The sequence below is a fragment of the Arachis stenosperma genome, chromosome 3, assembly GCF_014773155.1.
Source record: "Arachis stenosperma cultivar V10309 chromosome 3, arast.V10309.gnm1.PFL2, whole genome shotgun sequence".
Classification (NCBI taxonomy): Eukaryota; Viridiplantae; Streptophyta; class Magnoliopsida; order Fabales; family Fabaceae; genus Arachis; species Arachis stenosperma.
The window spans coordinates 28,674,795-28,698,178 of NC_080379.1; the positions used below are offsets into that span (position 1 = coordinate 28,674,795).

The window sequence follows — 23,384 nt, forward strand, 5'->3', positions numbered from 1 at the left end:
AATTGATGGCGGCATTCAAGAGAATCCGGAAGGTCTAAACCTTGTCTGTGGTATTCTGAGTAGGATTCAATGATTGAATGACTGTGACGAGCTTCAAACTCCTGAAGGATGGGCGTTAGTGACAGACGCAAAAGAATCACTGGATTTTATTCCAACCTGATTGAGAACCGACAGATGATTAGCCGTGCCGTGACAGGGTGCGTTGAACATTTTCACTGAGAGGACGGGACTGTAGCCACTGACAACGGTGATGCCTAACATACAGCTTGCCATGGAAAGGAGTAAGAAGGATTGGATGAAGACAATAGGAAAGTAGAGAGACGAAAGGGACAAAGCATCTCCATACGCTTATCTGAAATTTTCACCAATGAATTACATAAGTATCTCTATCTTTATCTTTATGCTTTATTCATATATCACCCATAACCATTTGAATCTGCCTGACTAAGATTTACAAGGTGACCATAGCTTGCTTCATACCAATAATCTCCGTGGGATCGACCCTTACTCGCATAAGGTTAATTACTTGGACGACCCAGTGCATTTGCTGGTTAGTTGTGCGAAGTTGTGAAATTATGTTTAGACCATGGTATTGAGCACCAAGTTTTTGGAGCTATTACCTGGGGATTGTTTGAGTTGTGAAAAGTAGAGATCACAATTTCGTGCACCAAGTTTTTAGATTGTTCTAGATTTTTTGCTATTGTTGGTTACACTCTTGGAGAGGTAGAAGAGAGATTCCAAGCTCTCATTAGGGTTCATCTTCTTCCATTTCTGAATTCTCAATCACTCTTTGGTGATATCTATTGCAATTCTCAATTTACTTTGTTCATGTTATAGATCTTCTTCTCTAATCTCAATTAGTGCTTGTAATTGCTCAATTCTCATAGATCCTAGATTCAACTTTGTAGTTTTGGATTCTATCAATTTCTTGAGAAGTTCATTTCTATTGTTGTTCTTGGTTAATTGTTGTTAGTTCCTTGTGTTGAAGCACTTTCAATTCTACTTTCTTCTCATTTTTACTATGCCTTTCATCCTTGCTCATCAATTGTTTGATAAAATGCCAACACTAGTTATGGAGTAAAAGTTTCTTACTTGGCATAGGGTTTGGACCATTAGAAAGAGTTGAATAGTTTATGTCAATTGTTTATTTGGAATTAGAAATTGCTAATTGACTTGGAGTGCACTAAAGCTAGATTTCCCTAAGGTAAAATTAGGACTTGTGACTCAAGTTAGTTACTCTCATTTGACTTTCCTCTATACCTAGGGGTTAACTAAATGAAGCAAGGCCTAATTGTTGTCATCATTGAAGGAACTATAATGATAAAATTCCTAATGCCAACCCTAGGCCAAGCTTTCTAAAGATTGATTGTTTGTCATCTAATTTTCTAAACCTTCAAAGAATCATAACAAGGCTTCCTAATCAATAAGATGCATTCTCTAGCAATTCCAAGGGAGGACGACTCGGGAGACTAGTACTCTCGGTTATAGATTGTAGGATTGTTTGATGCGGAGTTTAAGTGTCGGTTAGACTATACTCACGATCATATTCATCATTGAATTCTAAATCGACATGCTAAAATTTCGTTTATCAAAATGGCGCCGTTGCCGGGGAATTTGCTTAGTGTGCCATGTTATTGTTTAGAGTAAATGTGTATATATGTACATAGTTGCATTTTATTGTAATTTGTTCAAGTGACTAACCCCTCATCGTTACCATGAGTTTTACTTCTCCTTCATTGTATGACGCGTTCACAACCGAACCCGAGCTTAGTCCCCTTTGATCCGGAAATAGAACGAACTTTGCTTCATATTAGACAAGCTCGGAAGCGGTTAAGGTTTAGAAAAGGTGAAAAGGTTTCCACCACCTCAACCACCTTACTAAAAGTGAATATTGAACCGTCATTCAAAGAAGGCAATAATCATTCTCCCGTCAATATCACTAACAACTCTTCTTTTGTTTTAGGTACTAACGCCATGGATGCTCCGAAGAGAGTTACTATCAAGGAAGCGGGTGCACCGGATTATGTCCTTCAACCCCTTCATGTAACTCACCCCAATTTGAATGCAAACTTTGAACTTAAGACCGCCTTGATCAACCTCCTACCCAAATTCCATGGGCTTCCCGCACAAGACCCTATTCGACATCTCAAAGACTTTCATCGTATATGCTCAACAACTAGACGGGAAGGATCCGATGAAGTTGCTATATGGTTGTTTGCTTTCCCTTTCTCTCTTGAGGATAAGGCTAAAGAATGGTTCTACACTCTATCTAGTGAAGTCACCTCCGATTGGGACTTGCTTAGAAGAGGATTCTTAGATAAATTCTTGCCCCCGGAGAAGATGGATAGACTAAGGAAGGAAATGTCTTGTATTGTACAAGGTGAAACGGAACCATTATACGAGTATTGGGAACGGTTTCGTAAGCTACTAGATGCATGTCCTAATCACATGCTTGACATTCAAGTGTTGCTTGGATACATATGTCAAGGGATGCAAGAACAAGATAGAACTCTTTTGGACACCTCTAGCAATGGTTCTTTGTTTAAATATAAAACAGCGGAGGAGGCATGGCAACTTATCATTGACCTAGCCGAATCCAATCAACATATGAGACGAAGAGTCAACCGCCCAAGAACCGTGAATGAAGTATCAACTAGTAGCGAAACCACCGCTCTAACCAAATCCTTGAGTGAAATGACATCCATCTTGAGGCAACTCCAATTAAGCCAACAACAACCACAACAACCTCAACCATATCAACAACACTCTCCACCCGCTCAATAATACAACCAACAATTGGTCCCTCAGAAAGTGTGTGGCATTTGTTCTTGCTACTCCCACTACACGGATGAGTGCCCAAGCCTTCAAGAAGACAACACTTTGGCGGCTACCCATAATTTCTATGACCGCCCAAATCAAGGGTACTACCAAGGCAATCCTAACCAAGGGTACCCTTATCAAGGAGGAAGCTACAATCAAGGGAGTGGGAGTCACAATCAAAATTGGAGAGATAATCATCAACAAGGGAATAGGGACAACAACAACAATGGAGGAGGTCAAAGATGGAATAACAACTCACAAAACCGACCACCATTCAACCAGCAAAATCCACCATTCAACCAACAACATCAACCATATAACCAACAAAATCAACAAAGGAACTACCAAACATACCAACCACCACATCAAAGACCACCACCCAACCAATCACAAGCTCCTCAACTCACATATTCATCCGCCCCCTCTAACCAAGATGATACACTCCGGACCATCATCCAAGGCCAAAAGAAACTACAAAACACACTTGCTTCTGGTCTCACTGGCCTCACCTCTACACTACAAGCTCTTCTTGCACGCATGGATACACCATCAAATCCCACTTCTCAACCCCTAATCCAAAGCGTCATTCCCTCTCAACCTCAACCCAATCCTAAGGGAGGCATCAATGCCATCACCCTAAGATCCGGAACACAATTAAAAGAGAAGGGAGCAAAAGACTCAAATTCCATCATAATCGCTCAAGAGGAGGAGAGAATAGATGTAGAAGAGGTAGTGGAAGAGGAGACACCACAAGTCATAATTGAGAATGAAGAAGCTCAACCAACAAAGGAGACCCCCAAGACCAAGAGAACCTTGGACGAAGAAATTGCTCAACCACTCCCATTTCCAACACTTGCAAAGAAAGCTAGGAAGCGCATAGAACTCGACCCCAAAATGATAGAAATGTTCAAGAAAGTCGAGGTAACCATCCCCCTCTTTGATGCTATCCATCAAGTTCCTAAATATGCAAAATTCCTTAAAGATCTATGCATGAACAAGGATAGAATTCTTGAATTGGAAACCATCCCATTGGGGAGTTCTATTTCCGCTTTAATGGGAGCATTGCCCGAGAAATGTGATGATCTGGGCCCTTGTATGGTCACTTGCACTGTCAATGGAGTTCAATTCATAGATTGTATGTGTGACCTCGGAGCATGTGTTAGCATCATGCCACTCTCCGTCTACCGGGTATTGAAGTTGCCACCACTAAAAAGGTCGACGGCAAGATTTGTCCTAGCGGATAAAAGCATAATAACCGTGACGGGTGTTGCGGAAGATGTATTGGTGAACATCAAAGGGTTGGTGTTTCCGATTGACTTCTATGTCCTTGAAATGCCATCAAGCGAAACCGAGAGAGCATCATCCATCCTACTTGGAAGACCATTTTTGAGAACTTCTAGATTTAAGCTAGATGCCTACTCGAGAACCTACTCATTTGAGATAGATGGGAGAGTCGTAAGTTTTAGCCTAGAAGAAGCAATGAAGCATCCACCGGAGAATCACTCCCTATTCCGGTGTGACCCAATTGACAACATTGTTGCCGAATTTCACCTTGCAAAGTTAGATGAGAAGTACATGATTGAAGAAGCAAATGAAGATCCAAGCAAATTAAACACCACACACCATACAAACCATCCGGAAACTCAAACCTCAAATAATGACAAAAAGATAGAATTGAAGTCACTACCACCCCACCTAAAGTACACATATCTTGATGAATCCCAAAAGCTCCCCGTGATAATCGCAAAAGAGCTAACTCCTCAACAAGAAAAAAAGTTGTTAGATGTCTTGAGGAAAAATAAAAGGGCAATTGGGTAGAGTTTGGCGGATCTAGTGGGAATAAGCCCCCAAGTATGCGAGCACCGCATATTTCTTGAAGAAGGAGCAAGACCAGTCCGACAACCTCAAAGGAGACTTAATCCAACCATTCTTGAGGTTGTAAAAAAAGAGGTCACTCGGCTACTTGAAGCGAACATCATCTATCCTATCTCGGATAGCGAGTGGGTAAGCCCGGTCCAAGTGGTGCCAAAGAAATCCGGGGTGACCACAATCAAAAATGAAAGCGGTGAACTCATAGCAACAAGAGTGCAAAATTCTTGGAGAGTATGCATAGACTACCGAAGGTTGAATGCGGCCACAAGAAAAGATCACTTCCCACTACCGTTCATTGATCAAATGCTTGATCGACTAGCCGGTAAATCTTATTATTGCTTTCTTGATGGTTACTCCGGATACTCCAAATACACATTGCTCTAGAGGACCAAGAAAAAACCACATTTACTTGCCCCTTTGGAACGTATGCTTACAAGCATATGCCATTTGGCCTATGCAACGCACCGGCAATGTTTCAAAGATGCATGATGAGCTTATTTGCGGACTTTCTAGAACAATGTATGGAAGTTTTCATGGACGACTTTAGTGTGTACGGTGATTCATTTGATCATTGCTTAGGTAACCTTGAAAAAGTCTTAGAGAGATGCACCAAAACAAACCTTGTCTTAAATTTTGAAAAATGTCATTTCATGGTCAAACAAGGCATTGTTTTGGGACACATAGTTTCAAAAGAAGGCATCTCCGTAGATCCGGCAAAAATAAATGTCATATCTAGTTTACCTTACCCCTCCTCCGAGAGGGAAGTCCGCTCTTTTCTTGGACATGCAGGATTCTACCGGAGATTCATCAAAGACTTTAGCAAGGTGGCCTTACCTCTCTCTCGACTACTACAAAAGGACACCAAATTTGAGCTGAGCAAGGAATGTATGGAAGCATATGACAAACTTAAAGTAGCATTGACACAAGCTCCTATTGTGCGAGGACCGAATTGGACTCAACCATTTGAAATCATGTGCGATGCCTCGAATTATGCGATAGGAGCCGCGTTAGCACAACGCGAGGGTAAGATTCCCTATGTCATAGCTTATGCTTCCAAAACACTAGATGGAGCCCAATCCAACTACACTACTACCGAAAAGGAACTCCTGGCTATTGTTTTTGCTTTGGACAAGTTCCGAGCCTATCTTCTTGGTTCCAAGGTAGTAGTGTACTCGGATCACACGGCATTAAAGTATTTGTTGGCCAAAAAGGAATCAAAACTGAGATTAATTCGATGGGTGCTTTTGTTACAAGAATTTGACTTGGAGATCAAGGATAGGAGTGGTTCCCAAAACTTAGTGGCGGACCATCTAAGTCACCTCGAACACACAAAAGGCGACACCACTCCTATCAATGACTCCTTTCCTCTAGATGGTTTGCAAGCAATCTCAGAAGTAGTTCCTTGGTATGCCCCAATAGCAAACTACTTGGTTTCGCGCACCTTCCCTCCAAATCTCAACAAACATCAAAAGGATAAGCTGAAAAGCGAATCCAAATATTATGTTTGGGACGATCCCTATTTGTGGAGGTGTGGAGCGGACCAAATAGTTCGACGGTGCATACCTCAAACCGAATTCCAAGCAATCTTGGACGCTTGCCATTCTTCCGAAGGAGGCGGCCACTACGGCCCCCCAAAGAACGGCAAAAAAGGTCCTTGATTGCGAATTTTGGTGGCCAACCCTTCTCAAAGATTCTTCCCTCTATTGCAAATCTTGTCCCCAATGCATTCGGTTTGGAAATATTTCTAAGAAGGACGAAATCCCCCAACAAAATATGCTTTTTTGTGAAATCTTTGATGTATGGGGAATCGACTTCATGGGACCATTTCCAAATTCCAATGGCTTTCTCTACATTTTGTTAGCCGTCGATTATGTGTCAAAATGGGTGGAGGCAATCCCCACCCGGACGGATGATGCTCATGTTGTTTATTCTTTTGTGAGGAACAATATCATTTGTCGTTTTGGCTCCCCAAGAGCAATCATAAGTGACCAAGGATCCCACTTTTGCAACAAAAAAATGGACGGCCTCATGAGGAAGTATGGCATCACACACAAAGTTGCTACGGCCTACCACCCTCAGACAAACGGCCAAGCTGAGGTTTCTAACCGGGAAATTAAACATGTGTTGGAAAGGATTGTGAAGCCGAATAGGAAGGATTGGAGCATTAAGCTCTCTGATGCACTTTGGGCATATCGAACGGCTTACAAAACACCCATCGGCATGAGCCCTTTTAGGCTTGTATATGGTAAAGCATGCCACTAACCGGTAGAAATCGAACACAAAGCTTATTGGGCCATAAAGGAATGCAATCTAAGTTTGGGTGGAGCCGGCGTAGAGAGAAAGCTTCAATTGGCATAACTGGAATGCTTGAGATTAGAAGCCTATGACAATTCTAGACTCTACAAGGAAAAGATGAAAGCCATTCATGACAAGAACATTAGGAGAAGGGAATTTAGACCCGGTGAACTAGTCCTCCTTTACAACTCAAGGTTGAGATTACTACCCGGAAAGCTTAGATCAAGATGGGATGGACCTTACCAAATAGAGAAAGTAGAACCTTACGGGGTCTATCACTTACGCCACCCATCAAGTCCGGACATTTTCAAGGTAAATGGGCACCGTCTCAAATTGTACCATGGTGAACAAAGAAAGAACTCCAAGGAATTTGAAGTGTTCCTCTTGAGGGATGCATCTCTTGAACAAGAACTTTGAGCTAGTGGAAGTCCAACTTAAGGACGGTAAACAAAAGTGCTAGGTGGGAGACACCCCACCATGGTAAGATCTACCATTTGTACATAGCCATTGAATTCTTCTTTGATTGATACTTGCTTAACACTTGACTTCATGTTTGGTAGCTAGGTAATTGATGAAGTTGTAGCTAGATTTCATTTCAAATTTTGTTTCATTTGTTGAATTCATTTGGTACTAAGAACACGTAGCAATCCGGAGAGTCGTCGTACCCCCTTGCTCATCTTTGAGTGCACCGAGGACGGTGCAAACTTTTAAGTGTGGGGAGGTCGTCCGACCGTTCGACGATTTCGGGTGACAAGTTTCTAAATCCAACACTTTTGCATTTCATTCTAGGATTTTAGGATTTTTACTTGCATTCTCTTAATTTTTGTATATGTATACACAATAAGCTTAGTCAAAATAATGAAAATTTTCAAGATTTCTATCTATAGGGCACCTCAATTGATTTGAGTGAAAACTTTTCATAAAACTTGCTTGAATTATATATATTGTGGATCATGTTTTGAGCTAAGAACACAAGCTTGTGAGATTTGAGCCTAATGGTGTGGTTACATCTTATAACCACTTATTTTTTCTTCTTGTGTGCATTATTCTCTTTCTATGATTGTAATCTTTGATTTGTTTGATTCTTTATGTCCATTATTTTGTGTATTCATGCATTTATATGATTGAGGCCATCATTTCATTAGCTCACTTATCCAAATAGCCAACCCTTTTATATTCCTTTGTTAGCCAATTTGAGCCTACGATTAACCCACTTGTTCTTAATTTTAGCACATTACAAGCCTTAAAGCGAAAAACAATAAATGTCCTTATTTGGATCTTTGATTAGCTTAGGCTAGAGTGTGTGAGTATCATTCAAGTGTGGGAACCTTGGGACATTGGGTGAATAAAAGGGTAATTTTATATTGTTATTGAAAATATTGGGAATTGGGTACATACTCATGTATTGATCAAATGTAAAACCTTATGCATTGAGATTCTTGTATATAGAAAAAAAAATGAGAAAAACAAAAAGAAAAAGAAAAAAATAATATGGAAAAGAAAAAAAATTATATAGAAAAATAAAGAAAAAGAGAAAAAAAAGAAAGGAATAAAAAGGGGACAAAATGCCCCAAATCAAAGTATAGCTCAATAAAATCAATGCATAAGTGCTGTGAAATGAAAAGAAAATGCATGAGTATGTGAAAAAGTGAAGAATGGGTAGTTAGGTTAGAACTTAATTGTATAGGATGTCATAGGTTAGGTGGGAAGTTTAAGCTTATCAAAGATTCAAATTTCAAACTCACTTAACCAAATATGCATCCTACCTTGGCCCTAGCCCCATTACAACCTAAAGAAAAGACCTCATGATACTTGTATGCATGCATGAAATATATGTCGATTGTTAGAAGAAAAACAAATCTTAGAAAGCATGATTAGGAGAGAATTGAGTGAATCAACCCTAAACACTTGAGCGAATAGAGTGCAAATACATCCGGTGAGGGTTTGATGCTCAATTACATGTTTCCACCAATGATCATCTCCTTTCATGCAAGTTAGTAAAAATATTTAATAGCTCAATTCAATTGTAGTTTGGCATGATTGTTAATACCTTTTGCCCTTGTGCTTATATATGCTTCTTGGGAATTAATTTATTTTGACCAAGCAATTGCATTCATGTAGATAGTTGCATATAGGTAGATTGCATTTAGTAATTTTCATTGAATAAATGTTGATCCCTTTGCTTTCTCTTGGCTTAAGCATGAGGACATGCTTGGTTTAAGTGTGGGGAGGTTGACAAACCCCATTTGTAGGGTTTATCTTGTATTGATTTTAGGAGATTTTATCACCTTTTACCCTCATTTATTCAATGAAATAGCATGGTTTTGTATATTCTCCTTTAATTGTGCTTAAGAGTGAAAACATGCTTTTAGGTCTTAAAATGAATAAATTTAATTCACCTTGATTCCATTAGATGCCTTGATATGTTTGCTAAGTGATTTCAGGTTTAGGAGGCAAAGATTGGATCAAGGGAATGAAAAAAGAAGCATGAAAAGTTGGAGAACTCATGAAGAAATGAAAGAACCGGAAAGCTGTCAAGCCGACCTCTTCGCACTTAAACGACCATAACTTGAGCTACAGAGGTCCAAATGATGCGGTTCCAGTTGGGTTGGAAAGCTAACATCCGGGGCTTCGCAACGATATAAGATTTGCCATAGTTGCTACACGTATGGTGGCGCGCACGCGCATAGTACGCGCACGCGCCGTTGCTGCCTCTGGTTCACTTAATGCAACATGTGGCCAACGATTTTAGAAGCCTTGTGGGCCCAATCCAACTCATTTCTGATGCTATTTAAGCCAAGGATTGAAGAGGAATCAACTTAACTTTTAACCAATTAGTTTTAGTTTAGTTTTGGAAGTAGTTTCTAGAGAGAGAAGCTCTCACTTCTCTCTAGAATTATGATTAGGATTAAGATTAGTTCTTAGATCTAGGTTTTAATCTTTGCTTTCTTCTACTTCTACATCTCAATTCCTTGTTGTTAGATTCATCTTCTTCTACTCTTTTGTTGTAATTTCCTTTATGTTGTTCTTACATTTTGTTGTAGATCTAGTATTGTTCCCTCTACATTCTTTCAATTCAATAAGAGGTAATTCATAATAATTGTTCTTCTTTGCTTTTCCATTGTTAATCTCTTGCCTTTGTAGTTAGATCTCTCTTTAATTCTTGCAATTTATGTTGTTTACTTTTAGTGCCTTTTATGTGTTTGTTGAAATGCCTCTTCTAGATATAGTATAGATTTTGTTCCTCTTGGCCTAGGTAGAGTAATTAGTAATGCTTGAGTTATCTAATTCCTTTGTTGATTGGTAATTGGAGAGATTGCTAATTGGTTTGGAGTGCACTAAAGCTAGTCTTTCCTTGGGAGTTGGCTAGGACTTGTGGCTCAAGTCAATTCATCCACTTAACTTTCCTCCATTTAGTAAGGGTTAACTAAGTGGTAGCAATGAACAATTCTCATCACAATTGAGAAGGATAACTAGGATAGGACTTCTAATTTTCATACCTTGCCAAGAGTCTTTTATAGTTGTTAGTTTATTTTCATTGCCATTTACTTTCATGCTTCTTATCCAAAACCCCAAAACACAATTCCAACCAATAACAAGACACTTTATTGTAATTCCTAGGGAGAACGACCCGAGGTTTGAATACTTCGGTTTATAAATTTAGGGGTTTGTTTTAGTGACAAACAACTTTTTGTATGAAAGGATTATTGTTGGTTTAGAAACTATACTTTACAACGAGATTTCATTAGTGAAATTCTAAACCATCAAAAATCCAATCGTCAAAATGGCGCCGTTGCCGGGGATTGCAATGGTGTTGTGTTATTGGTTATTGTATATATGTGAATATTGTGAATAGTTTGATTTTTGGATTGCTTGTTAGTTTTTGCTAGTCTTAGTGTTTTGTTTCATTATTTCTTATTAGTTTTTTGTTTCTTATTTTCTCTATACTATTTTCTCTTGCTACCATGAATTCTCACTTTGGCTATGAGTGTAATTACAACTATGTTGTAGGTGATGAGAACTATAATGAAGAAATGTATCAAGGATGGGATAATCAAAGGTGGGAGGAGCCATACGCTTATGATCAATCCTCATGGCAACAACCTCCACCAATGCACTATGAAGAAGAGCCATTCTATGATGCATACCAATCCAATGGCTATGGTGAATCTCCTTGTGACTTTCAAGAACCACCACCATATGCCTATGAGTCATATCCTCAACATGAGCCTCAACCACACTCTCAAGCCTATTTTCACCAAACACCTCCATATGACCATGATTCATATCCACTACACCAACCACCTTTTGAACCATATGAGCCATACATGGAACCACAATTCCAAGATTACTACTCCCAAGAACCACCTCAATACACACCACCACCTTACCAAGAAGAACCACCTTCCTATAATGAACCCTTTCTCCAAGACAATGAACCCTCTTATCCACTCCAATCTTCAATAGATGAAATCCTTAGCCTTATACTTCAAGGGCAAGGAGAAATGCAAAGGGAGACACTAGAATTTATGGCTACTTTGACCAAGGTAGTGAGCAATTTAGTCTCCCAATATTTAAGTACTCAAGGCACTCCCATGGTTACATGTGGAGAATCAATTGAAAAGCATAGCATGAAGGAGAGATTGGAAACTCCGGTGGAGAATGAGGAATGCTACTTTGTGTTAGAACAATTGGAGGAACCTATGGTCATTGAAGAAGAGGAAGAAGTGGTTGAAGACTTAGGAGATGCGGAACCCCCTTGGGAACTTAGAATTGAAGAAAACCCCTCCAAGAAGATTGAATTTGATGATGAGGAGGAAAGTGCACAACCTCCAAAACAATTTTTGAATGAAGACTTGGAAGGAATGAATCAAAAATTGAGTTTCCTTGGTGATGAAGATCATGCATCCAATCTTCTTGGTGAAGAATCCTTTGAATTTGAAGAACCTTCTCCCAATGAATTTGAAAGTGATATGGAGGTAGATTTCTCTCAACCTCCCATTTATGACTTGAGTGATGGAGAAGAGTTAGATGAAGTTGATGAACAAAGGATTGAGAATGAAGAAGTTTATGAAGAGGTGGAGATTGACAAGGAAGTAAACAAGGGAGTAGAGCTCGCAAGCACATTGGAGACACCTCTCCCCAAGCCACCACCATCCATTCTCGCATTCAAGTGGGTAAATTCCTTATACTTAAGCTTTGTTATTCCCCTTGAATATGGTTTGCTTGAGACGGATGGTCAACTTAGAAAAATTAGTGGCTTTAAGAGTAAAAAGGAGATGGTTAGTGGTTGGAAATATCATTCTAGATTCATTATGGTTGCATGTTCAAAGCTTAATTGTAAAGGTTGGTGTATAACTAGAATACATGGGCCTAGAAGGATGTTTGGTCACTTTGTTGAGAATTCACCTTGCTCACCACCCACATGGATTAATGATAATCAACTTGGAGATGGGTGTGAAGACAAAATATGGGATCCGGGAACACATGAGGATCAACATTGGGAGCCCATGGTTTGTGAAGAACTCCATCAAAGCTTGGAGATATTAATCTTGAATGATGGAACTTATTGGAAGTCCAAGCATTGGTGGAAGTTCCAAGATGAGTACAAGCACAAGCCACCTTGAGAGAAGCTCCCCATAAGTCCAACTTAAGGACAATAAATAAAAGTGCTAGGTGGGAGACACCCCACCATGGTAAAATTCTTTCATTTTCTCTTTTGTACATATTGGTAGAACTAGTTTAATTTCATGTTTTGATTAGTTTGTTGAGTTTACTTAGTATTTTATCATGTTAAATAAGGTTTTAGGGTGTTTTGGTAGTTGCTTGGAGGTTTAGAATGCTTGGATTGGTGCAAAAACATAGCAAAAATTTTTGAAAAATAAAGCACCATGCACGCGTATGCGCACTTCACGCGTACGCGTGCATCAAGCATTTTCGACCATCCACGCGCGCGCACCATGCATGCGTACGCGTGGATTGAGAAGTTCCACATTCCATACATTTTCCAGAGAGTTATGCCTACGCCACGCCAACGTTGTGCCTTTGGCACAACCCCACTTGCGCGCATGCGCACATGACGCGTACGCGCCACTCTCGAAATAAACCATCCGCGCGCGCGCGGCATGCGCGCGTACGCGTGGATTTCCTTCCTTCACCACATTTCTTTTCTTCTCCTCTTTCTATTTCTTTCCTCCTCCTTTCTTTTTCCCTCCTCCTACCCCTCATCCAACACTTCCAAATACCATGGATAACCATTTATTTTAGTTAGTTAATTAGTTAGTCGGTTAGTTTGTTAGTTAGTTTTAGTTTAGTTTTTATTTTATTTTCTCTCTTTTCATCATAAGTGTTGGATTATTGACTTTGTTTACTATGCATCGCTTCCCCCTTATTGCCTAAATGCTAATTTAGCAATAATGTTTTTAGATAATCTTTGTTGTACTCTATGATTGAGGTTATATTTTGCTACTTGGTCTTGAGTTTTTCATGCTTATCTTTTGAAAAATACCAAGTGATGAGAATTGTCTTCGAGCTTGTAACTCTTCTTGAATTACATGATTTGGCCACCATGTGATTTGAGCCTTATTTTGTGATTAGGCAACCTCTTGATGGATGATGTTGTGCATTTACCTTAATGCATTGTATTTTATGATTAGATGCATCCATATGTGTTTGACTTGAATGCTTTCATGCTTCTTTAATGCTTGTTTTACCTTACAAGTTTACTTAAAGCATCTCAAGCATACTAGAATGAGTAAAGTGCATGCTTCTTTTGTGACATAACTTTTATGCTAATGTGTGTTCTAAACCGCGCAATTTAGAATTCACACACTTATTTGTCATTAATGTCACACTAATTCACTCACTCAATTCTAGTGATTTACCTCATTCCAACAATTATGCTTCCTTGCTTTTGTATCACCCTACCTTATGGTGTTATATTTTTGTTTTTCATGATGAATGCACCGCAAGCAATAACGGAAGCAAGACTAAGAACACGTAGCAATCCGGAGAGTCGTCGTACCCCCTTGCTCATCTTTGAGTGCATCGAGGACGGTGCAAACTTTTAAGTGTGGGGAGGTCGTCCGACCGTTCGACGATTTCGGGTGACAAGTTTCTAAATCCAACACTTTTGCATTTCATTCTAGGATTTTAGGATTTTTACTTGCATTCTCTTAATTTTTGTATATGTATACACAATAAGCTTAGTCAAAATAATGAAAATTTTCAAGATTTCTATCTATAGGGCACCTCAATTGATTTGAGTGAAAACTTTTCATAAAACTTGCTTGAATTATATATATTGTGGATCATGTTTTGAGCTAAGAACACAAGCTTGTGAGATTTGAGCCTAATGGTGTGGTTACATCTTATAACCACTTATTTTTTCTTCTTGTGTGCATTATTCTCTTTCTATGATTGTAATCTTTGATTTGTTTGATTCTTTATGTCCATTATTTTGTGTATTCATGCATTTATATGATTGAGGCCATCATTTCATTAGCTCACTTATCCAAATAGCCAACCCTTTATATTCCTTTGTTAGCCAATTTGAGCCTACGATTAACCCACTTGTTCTTAATTTTAGCACATTACAAGCCTTAAAGCGAAAAACAATAAATGTCCTTATTTGGATCTTTGATTAGCTTAGGCTAGAGTGTGTGAGTATCATTCAAGTGTGGGAACCTTGGGACATTGGGTGAATAAAAGGGTAATTTTATATTGTTATTGAAAATATTGGGAATTGGGTACATACTCATGTATTGATCAAATGTAAAACCTTATGCATTGAGATTCTTGTATATAGAAAAAAAAATGAGAAAAACAAAAAGAAAAAGAAAAAAATAATATGGAAAAGAAAAAAAATTATATAGAAAAAGAAAGAAAAAGAGAAAAAAAAGAAAGGAATAAAAGGGGACAAAATGCCCCAAATCAAAGTATAGCTCAATAAAATCAATGCATAAGTGCTGTGAAATGAAAAGAAAATGCATGAGTATGTGAAAAAGTGAAGAATGGGTAGTTAGGTTAGAACTTAATTGTATAGGATGTCATAGGTTAGGTGGGAAGTTTAAGCTTATCAAAGATTCAAATTTCAAACTCACTTAACCAAATATGCATCCTACCTTGGCCCTAGCCCCATTACAACCTAAAGAAAAGACCTCATGATACTTGTATGCATGCATGAAATATATGTCGATTGTTAGAAGAAAAACAAATCTTAGAAAGCATGATTAGGAGAGAATTGAGTGAATCAACCCTAAACACTTGAGCGAATAGAGTGCAAATACATCCGGTGAGGGTTTGATGCTCAATTACATGTTTCCACCAATGATCATCTCCTTTCATGCAAGTTAGTAAAAATATTTAATAGCTCAATTCAATTGTAGTTTGGCATGATTGTTAATACCTTTTGCCCTTGTGCTTATATATGCTTCTTGGGAATTAATTTATTTTGACCAAGCAATTGCATTCATGTAGATAGTTGCATATAGGTAGATTGCATTTAGTAATTTTCATTGAATAAATGTTGATCCCTTTGCTTTCTCTTGGCTTAAGCATGAGGACATGCTTGGTTTAAGTGTGGGGAGGTTGACAAACCCCATTTGTAGGGTTTATCTTGTATTGATTTTAGGAGATTTTATCACCTTTTACCCACATTTATTCAATGAAATAGCATGGTTTTGTATATTCTCCTTTAATTGTGCTTAAGAGTGAAAACATGCTTTTAGGTCTTAAAATGAATAAATTTAATTCACCTTGATTCCATTAGATGCCTTGATATGTTTGCTAAGTGATTTCAGGTTTAGGAGGCAAAGATTGGATCAAGGGAATGAAAAAAGAAGCATGAAAAGTTGGAGAACTCATGAAGAAATGAAAGAACCGGAAAGCTGTCAAGCCGACCTCTTCGCACTTAAACGACCATAACTTGAGCTACAGAGGTCCAAATGATGCGGTTCCAGTTGGGTTGGAAAGCTAACATCCGGGGCTTCGCAACGATATAAGATTTGCCATAGTTGCTACACGTATGGTGGCGCGCACGCGCATAGTACGCGCACGCGCCGTTGCTGCCTCTGGTTCACTTAATGCAACATGTGGCCAACGATTTTAGAAGCCTTGTGGGCCCAATCCAACTCATTTCTGATGCTATTTAAGCCAAGGATTGAAGAGGAATCAACTTAACTTTTAACCAATTAGTTTTAGTTTAGTTTTGGAAGTAGTTTCTAGAGAGAGAAGCTCTCACTTCTCTCTAGAATTATGATTAGGATTAAGATTAGTTCTTAGATCTAGGTTTTAATCTTTGCTTTCTTCTACTTCTACATCTCAATTCCTTGTTGTTAGATTCATCTTCTTCTACTCTTTTGTTGTAATTTCCTTTATGTTGTTCTTACATTTTGTTGTAGATCTAGTATTGTTCCCTCTACATTCTTTCAATTCAATAAGAGGTAATTCATAATAATTGTTCTTCTTTGCTTTTCCATTGTTAATCTCTTGCCTTTGTAGTTAGATCTCTCTTTAATTCTTGCAATTTATGTTGTTTACTTTTAGTGCCTTTTATGTGTTTGTTGAAATGCCTCTTCTAGATATAGTATAGATTTTGTTCCTCTTGGCCTAGGTAGAGTAATTAGTAATGCTTGAGTTATCTAATTCCTTTGTTGATTGGTAATTGGAGAGATTGCTAATTGGTTTGGAGTGCACTAAAGCTAGTCTTTCCTTGGGAGTTGGCTAGGACTTGTGGCTCAAGTCAATTCATCCACTTAACTTTCCTCCATTTAGTAAGGGTTAACTAAGTGGTAGCAATGAACAATTCTCATCACAATTGAGAAGGATAACTAGGATAGGACTTCTAATTTTCATACCTTGCCAAGAGTCTTTTATAGTTGTTAGTTTATTTTCATTGCCATTTACTTTCATGCTTCTTATCCAAAACCCCAAAACACAATTCCAACCAATAACAAGACACTTTATTGTAATTCCTAGGGAGAACGACCCGAGGTTTGAATACTTCGGTTTATAAATTTAGGGGTTTGTTTTAGTGACAAACAACTTTTTGTATGAAAGGATTATTGTTGGTTTAGAAACTATACTTTACAACGAGATTTCATTAGTGAAATTCTAAACCATCAAAAATCCAATCGTCAGCGCCATCACCCCATCCCGCTTCCTTGCGCGAGCGCGCACCGTGCGTGCACGCGTGGGTGACCGACGTAAACATAATAGGGGAGCACACTTGCTCCCTTCATTCTTCTTCTCCTTTTTTTCTTCTTACCTCCTCTACTACCCATTTACCTACTACCATTTCTCCTTCCAAACAACCACCTCCTACCATCACCTCCGGTGACCACCCACCTCCGGTGGTCCCTACCTTGCTCCCTCCATTCTCCATCATTCTACTCCACAACTTCTTCTCCCATATCCTTTTCCATCTCTCTCAAGATACTATACTAGGCTTCCCTCTTGCTTTACTTCTCTCTTTTACTTCTTAGTCAGTTAATTTCATTCTCTTTTAGGTAGTCTCTTTCTTTTTCTCCTCCCTCTTTTGAGCCCCTCACTTTTTGGGGTATTTTTGCTCTTTTTCCAATTAACCCTTCATAGGCACTTGGGTCATAACTTCTCTTGCATTGATAGATGAGATGTGTTGCATGATTTTCTTACAACCACTGTGCATTGTAGTGCTTAATATTGGTTTGTGGAATGTTACATTGCTTCCCCCTCATACATTTGCATACTACAACAAGGATGCACGCCAAGTGTTTGAGGAAAAGCATACATGATTTTTATACTCATTATGACTCATTGTTTCTTAACTAGTCACTTTTGGGTGCACCCTCACATTCTACAATCCACCCACTCACTATTTCATAAATTGCTTTCCACTTTTGGTATTTGAGGGTGTATGCTTCTCATGCCTTTTTCCTTGCATGCTTACACTACCCCTATACCACATGCCAATGATTTGCCTTGCTTATCACATGTTATCTTAGTTACATGTTGCTTCTTTGGGTCTAATGTTATCTCCTTTCTTTACTATCACAGGATGGTCATCAAAAAGAGCAAAGAGAAAGCCCCGAAGAAGCCAATCGTCAACAGAGCGCGCCAAGAACCAACAGTCAAGCCCCTCCTCAAGAAGGCTACGGGCCCCGTTGATGCTTTAGAGAAGGACAACCCTCCAAAGGACTCAAACAAGTTCCCTAACCGCTACTGCGAACTTGTTTACTCAAGGATGATTGAGCGGAATTATCACCCGGAGCCTCTTCTAGTCCTACCGGCCCACCTCACCCCATTAGTGATGCCACAAATTGACCGGAGGCAATGGAGGTTCCTCTTGAGGCAACCAATGGAGGTCAATTTATCATGGGTGGTGGAGTTCTACTCTAACTACCACTCACCCCTTCTCACATCAGTCTTTGTGCGTCGAAAGCAAGTGTCAGTCACAGTGGAGGCCATCCAAGGAGTACTTAAGATTGGGCCATTAGCAGACGGATATGACGCCTATCAAGAAGTCTTGTTAGCATGCAACGAACGTGAGTTCGATTGGAGCGCGATCCTTCGCGTAATAGCTTTACTCGAAGCATTTTGGATTCGGGGAACCATAAAGCAAAGACCAAAGGGTTTAGATGCACGTTTTCTCACTCAAGAAGCCGCAGCATGGGCCCAAATACTAGCTCACTACGTGCTTCCGAGCACCCATGGGTCATCCATTACCGCCGAGCTTGCCTTATTGGTATGGTGCATCCTAACCGAGAAACCGGTCGACATTTCGCATGCCATTCGCCAATCCATGGGGCGTATTCATGTTAAGGGAAACTTACCCTTCCCCGCTATGGTGACTGAATTAATAGCGGCAGCCGGTGTTCACCGAGAGGCTAAGGATCGGAGGACCTCAATCCCGGTCGAGGGAGATGTTATTCCGACCAAGAGGTGCCTCAGGCCTCCGGAAGTCACCAAGGACCTTGGACTGACCAACTCAACTCGCAACACCACTACCTCATCCGCACCACAAAAATCCGCCACCCAATGCCTTGAAGACCTTCACAAGAAGTTGGACCGCTATGAGAGGCGTAACCAGCGTCGATATGCTCACGTGAAGAAGCTTCTAAGCATTGTCACCCCACTTATGGAGGAACCTGATATCTCCACATCCACCGCAACTTCAAGCGGAAATAGCGATGACAACAGAGATGAAGGACACTCGGGACTCGTAGGGGTGGCAGGAGTACCCGAACCCGCGGGTACCCGCCCCGCCCCTACCCGGTCGGGGCGGGTTATTACCCGCCCCGGGTGCGGGGCGGGTTTTTATCGGGGCGGGTTTGCTAGCGGGGCGGGGCGGGGTCGGGGTTAGGGTGAACCCGCCCCTACCCGCCCCGCAGTATATATTATATATTATAATATAAAATAAAATATATAATATAAATATATAAAAATTAATAAATATTATTAAATATTAAAAATATATAAACAACTTTTCTTTCGGATGCAACATTGAAAGTTTGAAACCCTAAATTTATTTTTCTCTTCTCCAGATTCCAGAAATCATAGTGAGAGGCTGAAGCTGAGAGCAATAGCCAATAGAGCATCGAGCTTCTTGCCTTCTTCTTCTCCAACACCTACTCGTTCTTGCCACCGTCCTCCGTCCGAGAGCAGCTGAGCAGCGCTTTGCCATCAACGTCCTCTGTCCGAGCGCAGAACCTAGCCTCCGTCTTCCGTCCTCCTTCCTTCGTCGCTGTGTATCTGTCACCATCGCCGTGAGTCCATCGCCGTACCCTTCGTCCGAGAGCAGCTGAGCAGAATTTTGCCAACGTCATCCTCCGTCCAAGCGCAGAACTTACCCGACGTCCTCTGTCCTCCGTCCTCCGTCCTTCGTCGCCATGAGTCTGTCGCCGTTGCCGTGAGTCTGCTGCGAATCACTACTTTTTTTTTGATAATTTTTATTCAGGGTTTGCAATGTTCCCTAATTTTAATTTGAGTTACAATTTTGTCCTAATTTTTATTTGAACATGGATTTGTTGCTGCATGCAATTCTATTTGTATGCAAACCTGTTCAGATTAATATGATAAAAATGGTTGAATCATGCTTATTTTGCCACTGTATTTTTCTCTTGAATATTATTTATTTATTTATTTTTATATATAAGATTCAATTATAAGAATAAAGATTATAGTAGAGTAAACAAAGTGATGTTCCTGTTATTCATTTCATGATTAGGCTTCAGAGAACATTGGCAAAATAATCAGATTTGTGATGTGCTAATTATGCTTTTGCTTCTCCTTTCTCTTACTTTATTTGAGACTTCGAAAAGCTCAAGCTTTTGTTTGTTTCATCATGCCACAGTCATCTTCAAGGTCTCATTTATGATCTTTTGTGGATGATTTCTATTTTTTGGGTACTGTATTGTTGAATGTACTAGAGCATGGTCTTTTTGGGATAGTCTCATTGCTTACTCTTTATTTCTAGTTGTTTTGGAGAATGAGCTGTATTCCTTTTCAAAGAAACAAAGTAGTTTTTGAAGAGTCAATGAAGTTTGTTTCTACTGGAAGTTACTATTTGGAAGTTACTATTTGCATCGGAATCGACCCTCGTCCAGTCGTCCGCGCCTCTCCTGGTCCCGAAACGCACCACCTCCACCAGATTCTCCCCGCATAGCATCAGTACAGTTCTTGCCCCTATCCCAGCCTTTCTTTTCTTTTTGAATGATTTGATATGTTTAATCTCTGGCTAATTTTGGATGTCATGCAAATAGACAAAGAAGAAGTTCTTTTGATGGTACTGCAAATTGTTTTCTGTTGAATTTGGCTGAAAGGATTCTCTGAAAGTTTGGAAACTCAGTTCTATAAACTACCGGGTTGGTGTGTGTAATCTACTAATCTTACTTTGCATATTCCAAATTGTGTGTCTCTTGATTTATCCTTGGGGATCCCCCAAAATTTGAAAGTTACCTTAGTAATTATCTGGATGATATTTATGGTCATAATTACAGTGAGAAATGAGAAATAGGTATACTAAAACTCTATATGTTGATTTATCCCTACATCAGAAATTTTAGTTCAAAAACTATCTTGTAGTGTCTGTTCTGATGCAGTTTTCATCTGAGATATTATTCAGTTGAGACAGATGTCCTGTTATAGGAAAAACTAGATTCCTAACTTCGGCACAATGCAGCGCACACTATCTTTCTTCTTGTCTTTTGATTATGATTTTCATCAATGTCTTCCTAAACGGGTGATTAGTTCGTTTGTTATTTTCTGGATAAAATCATCTGTGCATAGATACTTGTTTCCCCTTTTTTCCATGATATATATATGTATGTGGATACTTTATTGTGTACTTTTGTGCCTTGATTTTCTCATGACATGAAATTATATTTCAATCGGCAGTTTGTTTGATAAGTATGCTTCATCTACATGCTGAATCATGAGCAACTGTTACTTAGTTTTGAAAAATTGTGCATTCTGATTTTGAGGTGTTTCTTGTTTTCGGTATGTAAATTAAAAATTCCAATTATTGTACACTTAAAATCGGTTTGATTGCCTTTTCACTAATTTGCTTCTTTTTTTTCTTTTAAAATTTGTAGGAAAAGTACTTTTATGGTAATTTTTTTCATAGTACCAATTAATTTGTTAATTGTTATCTCTTTTAATTTTCAGGTTTAAATCTTGATTTGCAAACTTTTAATGATGATGAAGATATTGAAAGTGATCAAGAATAAGGGTTGAAAATCATTTTATATCTAATATTGTAATTTCTTTATTATGGTGTTAAATTTGTAGTGATCTAACAATATTTTTTTTTAATTTCAAGTTATTTTAGCTAATGACATTGTATGAATTTTGTTTATATTTTAATTTATCTATGAATTTTAAATTTTTGTCTTAATTTATATATGAATAGGTAAAAATTAAAATATTTAATTTTTACAGGGGCGGGTCGGGGTGGGGCGGGTACCCGCAGGGGCGGGTTCGGGTTCTATTATTTACTACCCGCGGGTAGTGATGGGGCGGGTAGTATATGCAAAACAGGACGGCGGGGCGGGGTCGGGTAGGGCAAAAACCCGCCCCTACCCGCCCCACTGCCACCCCTAGGGACTCGACCACCCATTGCGCATCACCTATAGCACGGAGGACCGTGCTAAGTTTTAAGTGTGGGGAGGTCGGCCGACCGATCTCCGTAGGTAACACCCGAATAAATTTTTATTCTTTGAACTCCTTTGTAGTTAGGATAGGTTGCATGATTAGGTTCTCTTTGATACTAATTGCATGATAAGTTTACTTGGTTGGAACAATGAAACTCTTTCTTAGGAAACTAATACTTTGGGGCAACCTTGACATTGCCAATTTTGAATATTTTGATGCCAAACTTGCCTGAAGAATTGTATTTTGGAACATGGATTTTGAGTTAAGAACACAAGCTAGTGAGCTTTGAGCCTTGTTTTGTGGCTACATCTTATAGTCACTTATTCTCCTTCTTGTGTGCAATTGTTTTCTCTCTATGAGTGTGATCCTTGCTTTGTTTGAGTCTATATGTCCATTATTCCTTGCATTCATACATTTATATGATTGAGGCCATCACTTCGGTAGCTCACTTACCCAAATAGCCTTACCTTTTATCTTCCATTGTTAGCCAACTTTGAGCCTACGCTTAACCCACTTTGTTCTTAATTTAGCACATTACAAGCCTTAAAGCGAAAAATAATAAATGTCCTTAATTTGGATCTTTGATTGGCTTAGACTAGTGTGTGAGAGCACCATTCAAGTGTGGGAATCTTAGGACATTGGGGGAATAAGAAGGTAGTTTTGTATTGTTATTGAAAACATTGGGAATTGGGTACATACTCATGTATTGATCAAATGTAAAACCTTATGCATTGATGCTCTTGTATATAAAAAAAATATATGAGAAAAAGAAAAAGAAAAAAAAAAGAGAAAAATAATATGGAAAGGAAAAGAAAAAAAATATAGAAAAAGAAAGAAACAAAGAAAAAAAAGAAAGAAATAAAAAGGGGACAAAATACCCCAAAGCAAAGTGAAGTCAAATGAAATCAATGCATATGTGTGATAACCAAAAGAAAATGCATGAGTATGTGAAAAAGTGAGAAATGGGTAGTTAGGTTAGCTTTGAAATTGTATAGAATGTCATAGGTTAGGTGGGAAGTTTAAGCTTATCAAAAGATCCAAATTTCAAGCTCACTTAGCCAAATATGCATCCTACCCTGACCCTAGCCCCATTACAACCTAAAGACAAGACCTCATGATATTTGTACATATGCATGGAATAAATGTTGATTGTTAGATGGAGAACAAATCTTGGAAAGCATGATTAGGAGAAAATTGAGAGAATCAACCCTAAACACTTGAGCGAATAGAGTGTAAATATTTCCGGTGAGGGTTCGAAAGCTCTAATT

At 39.0% G+C, this 23,384-nt stretch overlaps 1 long non-coding RNA gene across 1 annotated transcript; it reads left to right on the forward strand.

Annotated features, from left to right (window-relative positions):
• Positions 1–19,651: 19,651 nt before the first annotated feature.
• LOC130969986 (uncharacterized) lies at positions 19,652–21,767 on the forward strand. The gene is made up of 3 exons (XR_009081977.1): positions 19,652–19,873; positions 20,441–20,634; positions 21,631–21,767. It is a non-coding gene; the product is annotated as an uncharacterized LOC130969986 (long non-coding RNA).
• Positions 21,768–23,384: the final 1,617 nt, after the last annotated feature.